Below are 6,000 nucleotides of genomic sequence, written 5' to 3'. Positions count from 1 at the left end.
AGGGGGGTAGAGGGGAGGTGAAGGTGGGTGAGGGGAGGTGAAGGTGGGTGAGGGGAGGTGAAGGTGGGTGAGGGGAGGTGAAGGCCGCTCACTCACCCGTCCGGCAGCTCCCTCAGCCGTCCAGCAGCTCCCACGTGGATATGAGGCGGGAGGCAGCTTGTTGTGGCCGCTCCCCCGCTGTGTCCCGGGCGCTCGCTCCCCCGCTGAGTGTAGCGGCGCCGGTGGAGGGGAGGTGAAGGGGGGTGAGGGGAGGTGAAGGGGGGTGAGGGGAGGTGAAGGGGGGTGAGGGGAGGTGAGGGCCGCTCCCTCACCAGTCCGGCAGCTCCCACAGCCGTCCGGCAGCTCCCACGTGGATGTGAGGCGGGAGGCAGCTTGTTGTGGCCGCTCCCCCGCTGTGTCCCGGGCGCTCGCTCCCCCGCTGACTGTAGCGGCGCCGGGGGGGGGGGGGGGGGCTGAAAGCGCGGGAAACAGGGAGACACGGGGAGAGGAGGAGGTGCGCACGGGTGTGGAGGCTGATGTTCGGGGAGGAAGAGGCGGAGGCTCCGGGACCGGCGGGTATGTGAGCCCCACCCCCCGGGTTATACATGCTGCTAATGTACACCCCCCCTAGTGTGTGTGTGTGTGTGTGTGTGTGTGTGTGTGTGTGTGTCCCTGTGTGTGTGTTTGTGTCCCTGTGTGTGTGTTTGTGTCCCTGTGTGTGTGTGTGTGTGTGACACTGTGTGTGTGTGTGTGTGTGTGTGTGTCCCTGTGTGTGTGTGACACTGTGTGTGTGTGTGTGTCTGTGTGTGTGTTTGTGTCCCTGTGTGTGTGTTTGTGTCCCTGTGTGTCCTTTGGCCTGTCACTCCGCCTCAGGCCAATGAGAGGTGTGCGGGGGCGGCCCAAGGGACCAATGAGATTTCCCCTAGGGACACCGGACATCCAGCAGGCAGGCAGGCAGGCAGGCAGGCAGGCAGGCAGGCAGGCAGGCATACAGTGCTTTCACTAATATAGTATAAGATTGTGAAAATCAGATTTCAACAGAGGTGTGTTTGGACCAAACACGTGAAGTCCCATTTTCAGCGCCAATGACCTCTCTGGGGGAAAACCTATGACATACTGTATAGGGATTTCTGTTTTATGTTATATCCTGTTATTTTAAGAAACGGTCCTGCATTTACTGTAATTGTTTGTTCTTGTAATCCTTTTTCTGTAATCGAAGCATTGTATTTTTATATATATTAAAACTTTTAATAAGTGATGCTTTGGGCTGTGAATTAACTTTTGCACTCTCTGGAGAGAGTATTTACATATCTGGACACATTTTGTTACAACAGATTTTGTGTCTGATAGAAAAAATCACGCATTTAAACAGGGACCTGAGACCCTGGCAAACATATCAATATTACATCTTTTGTTTGCATTTCTCGGGTGGTGGAAACAGAGATATGATTGCAATTTAGGAAGGGGTTAATATTAACTAATTGAAGGTACCTTAACGGAGGAGAAAGGCAAGTTGACTAGAGTAACCGTGTGTATTAATCCTGTTGTAGATCTAAGTCACGTGCACACTTGTGTGATGTTCGTGACAGGTGGTATATGAGGACTAAGTTAGGGGAGATATTGTCCATTTGAGGGACCTTTGTGGAGGAGAAAAGTGGGACAGCTTGTGAGCTGTGTATTAACCGTTGTCCCGTATGCAGGTCACGTCCAGTGCCTTCAATTAATCCACGGTGATATTGGTGTACCGTAATATATGTCCTATGTGCAATTTTAATATTTATCTTTTGAGTGGCCGTAATCCACATTTTGGGTATTTTTATTAAAAAAGTTATACACATTTATGCACTATGGGAGCCGCACTGTCCCTCTTTTATTGATATAGACATAAATACATGTACACACACACACACGTACAGTATATTAAAAAATAATCTCCAATGCTTGAATTGGAGAGGCTAGGGGGCAACAGGAACAGAACCAAAAATTGAGTGTGTCTACGTGTGTGTGTGTCTACGTGTGTGTGTGTCTACGTGTGTGTGTGTCTACGTGTGTGTGTGTCTACGTGTGTGTGTGTCTACGTGTGTGTGTGTCTACGTGTGTGTGTGTCTACGTGTGTGTGTGTGTCTACGTGTGTGTGTCTACGTGTGTGTGTGTGTGTCTACGTGTGTGTGTCTACGTGTGTGTGTGTGTGTCTATGTGTGTGTGTGTGTGTGTGTGTCTACGTGTGTGTGTGTGTGTGTGTGTGTCTACGTGTGTGTGTGTGTGTGTCTACGTGTGTGTGTGTGTGTGTGTCTACGTGTGTGTGTGTGTGTCTACGTGTGTGTGTGTGTGTCTACGTGTGTGTGTGTGTGTCTACGTGTGTGTGTCTACGTGTGTGTGTCTACGTGTGTGTGTCTACGTGTGTGTGTCTACGTGTGTGTGTGTGTGTGGGGGGGGGGAGGTGGTGGGAAGGGGGGGAGGTGGTGAGAAGGGGGGGAGGTGGTGGGAAGGGGGGGAGAGGTGGTGGGAAGGGGGGGGAGGTGGTGGGAAGGGGGGGGGGAGGTGGTGCGAAGGGGGGGAGGTGGTGGGAAAGGTAGAAGGCAACACACAGGGAACGACAGGACAAGGAGCAGGGCTATGGGAGAGAGCAAAGATCACCCCGACCACACGCAGGGCATTTTTTAGAACAGGCCCATACAACAAAACCTCCACCCCTAGCCACTCAGAATCGCTTCCTAGTGTTAGAAGACCAGAAGGAAATAGAAACACCAAATACAAAACTCAGAAAAAGACCACACGAGGAAAGCGGGGAGGACGAAGGACACAGAAAAAGAGCAGCGACCTAAATAACATATTCAACCTGACTAAAAAAGAACTTAATATAGATGAATGTAACCTAATAAAAAAGGGGTTAAACTTCGCTCCAGTCGCAAAGGCGAATAGCTTCAATCTGTATATAGACGCACACAAGTATATTAGACAGCTTACACTTAAGAAATTCTTCATCTCAAAAGATGCACAAACCAGGGAGATAGTGAGCAGTAATACTAATTTGCACATAGAGAGTGATGAGTTCAAACATTCCAACCTCAAAAATAAGTCTAAATTCTATCCTAGTTGGGCGAAAGGCCATAATCTTGAAGTATTCCATCAGAAAATACAGGAGGATTTTGACAGACTGACCTCGAATACGACTAAGCTAACAAAAAATAATCTAACACTTAAAGAAAAAATCGCTCTACAAAACTTAGAAAAGGATAAGGGAATCACATTCAAACAAGCAGACAAGGGAAAGGGGTAGTCATTATGGACACTGTCTACTATAAAGGAGAAGCAGAGAGGATACTGTCGGACGACGTCACCTATGCACGTCTTAAGACGAATCCGCATAAAGAATTCTGTACAGAATTCCTCACTCTGCTAGATAAAGGCAGGACGACAGGAGTCCTAAATGAGAAAGAATATGACTATCTTAATGTCAAGTTCCCAGTTATGCCGATATTCTACTTTCTACCTAAAATACACAAAAACATGGAAGCACCACCAGGGAGACCCATCATCTCTGGGATAGGCTCGCTCACGTCGCGACTATCAGAGTATATAGATGGCTTCCTGCAACCTTATGTTGCGGAGATGCGGTCTTACCTTAGAGATACCACGCAAATTCTTAATATATTGGAACAGATAGTCTGGCAAGAAGACTATAAAATGTGCACTTGTGACGTAACTTCATTATACACATCCATAAAGCATGATGATGGAATCGAAGCCATCAATAGGACAATAACAAGCGATAAAACGGTTAAAATAGAACAGCAACACTTTATTTTAGAAAGTATCAATTTTATTCTTAAACACAACCTTTTTAATTTCGATGGAACCTACTTTTTACAAAAATGTGGTACAGCGATGGGTACGAAATTCGCACCAAGTTATGCCAACTTGTTCATGGACAATTGGGAGACCGATACCATCTGGTCGGACCATGATTATGGTGCGGATCTCGTCCTGTGGCGAAGATACATCGATGATGTGTTCTTCATCTGGAAAGGCAGTAGCGAAAACTTGAATCACTTCTTAAATTACATTAACAATAATGAGAGAAATTTGGCTTTCACGTCGTGTATAGGAATTAACTCAGTAGACTTTTTAGATCTGACAATCTATATAGAAGACAATGTACTTAAGACCAAAACTTTCTTCAAAACAGTAGACTGTAACAATTACTTACTCAACACCAGTTGCCACCACAAAAATTGGTTAAAGAACATACCCCCAGGACAGTTTCGCAGAATTAGGAGAAACTGTAGCGATGATAATGTCTATAGGGAGCAATCCAATATACTTAAAAACCGCTTCATTGCTAAAAACTATGATAACGACAAAATGGATATAGCAATAAGAGATGTAGGGAAGCTCAAACGTAGTGAAATCCTCAAAACAAATCCACCAAAGCCCAAAGAGGAGTTCAGCATAGCTTTTTTAACACAGTACAGCCAAGATGCAGGAAGCATACAACAAATTCTGAATAAACACTGGCATCTCCTACAAGGAGACCCCACTGTAGAGGGAGAGAGAGGGGTGGCCCGGTATTAAAGGGGTTGCACCCCATTTGGCCACCCTGACCGCACCAGGGAGACAAGGGGTTAACTGGGCTGAGGTCCAGAAATGTGATGTAACCCTTGTTATGACATGTAAATGTATTTCCCCTGTTCCATTGTAATGTCTGGTTACTCAGTGTTTGCATCACACACACACTAGAATCCATCCGGGAGCACAAGGGTTAATAATTCTTTAATGATTATAGCTCTTTGTGTAGTTTTCCCGCCTTTTCAGGCACCATTTTGCAGGTCCCCATTGGCCGCCATTAGGGCTCAATGCATTTCAATAGGAATTTGTGCTGTTTTCGTCCTGTTTCCTGTAGTGACCAGCAGGTGGCGTCCGAGAGGGAGAGCAGCGGTTTCCCATTGAAAGTCAATGGGCTCATTGACTTCAATGGAGATGCCTCGAGGTAACCTAGTTGGCTGCCGTCCAGACCGCAAACCGCAAAGCGGATACAATGTCTTTCAAAAGAGCTAAAATCACTGGGTCAAGTTCAACGTCAATTAGCGGGGAAATAAACTGTTTTAGGGCACCTAGGGATAAAATTCTTTTTGCCCCTAGTTCCTAAGCGTCCCCCCACTCGACCACCACCGGGTCCCCGAATCCTGGACCCCCCATAAGGGTCGAACCAGATAGAGCGGGTCGCGCCATAGGCTTTGCCGGCGGCGGCAGAAACGGCTCAGAAAAATGACTAAGTGAGAAATGCTGAATGTTAGGAATCCATATCTCCGGTTCCGGAGGGTCCAGCGGATCAGGGTTTGGGGTATCTGTAGCCACTGCTCCGGCATCGCTGCAGAACCATCCTTGACCCGCTTGGACCAACCCGACGGAGTATGGACCCCCTTGAAGTTCGGGACTTTTCCCATAGACTTCAATGGCAGAAAATCCCCATTGACTTCAATGGCGGCGATTTACCATTGAAAGTCTATGGCGGAGCTGCCCGTTGTTTTCAATGGGGATTTAGTGAAAAGCTGAGATTTCTTTTTCAATGGAGATTTTTGTATTAAAATGATTTAATGTGCATTTGTGTAACTCCGGTTTCTTAGGTCGTAGCAAGTCGCTTTTTTGACCATATGGTGTCCCAGTTCTGGCAATGCGAACTGGGAAGTTTGGACCTGCTAAACCTAACGGAACCGGATATTTTAATACGTTTATGTTTTATGCTTAATAGTGTATCCTAAGGTAGGGATAAGTTCAAAAGGAAATTCTTTTGGGCCATAAGGTAGCAGATGGCCCTGGGGACGCCGCTATGTCTAGGATTTAAGTGCTGTTCAAAGAGTTTTATCACCCTCACTGTTTATCCGAAGCCCAAACCAGGGCAGGTCTTAAGTGTTCCAGTTAACATCTTTCAACAAAGGTTTTCCTGCCAGAACTCCAAATAGTAGACTTTCTGGCATTCCTGACGTAAATGTGGGGCTTCAGAAATGAGACCCCCAGAGT

At 46.9% G+C, this 6,000-nt stretch overlaps 1 protein-coding gene across 1 annotated transcript in view; it reads right to left on the bottom strand.

Moving 5' to 3' along the window:
- The window catches only part of LOC142483162 (unconventional myosin-IXb-like), a 92,109-nt gene extending 88,114 nt beyond the window's left edge, over positions 1-3,995 (bottom strand). Inside the window, exon 1 of the mRNA XM_075583231.1 lies at positions 3,844-3,995. The gene's annotated coding sequence lies outside the window, so the exon portion shown is untranslated. The remainder of the gene's footprint in view (positions 1-3,843) is intronic.
- Between the last annotated feature and the right edge of the window lie 2,005 nt (positions 3,996-6,000).

This window comes from Ascaphus truei, unplaced genomic scaffold (genome assembly GCF_040206685.1).
Source record: "Ascaphus truei isolate aAscTru1 unplaced genomic scaffold, aAscTru1.hap1 HAP1_SCAFFOLD_303, whole genome shotgun sequence".
Classification (NCBI taxonomy): Eukaryota; Metazoa; Chordata; class Amphibia; order Anura; family Ascaphidae; genus Ascaphus; species Ascaphus truei.
Note: the sequence above shows the minus strand (reverse complement) of the source record. Positions and strands in the feature narration are given on the sequence as shown.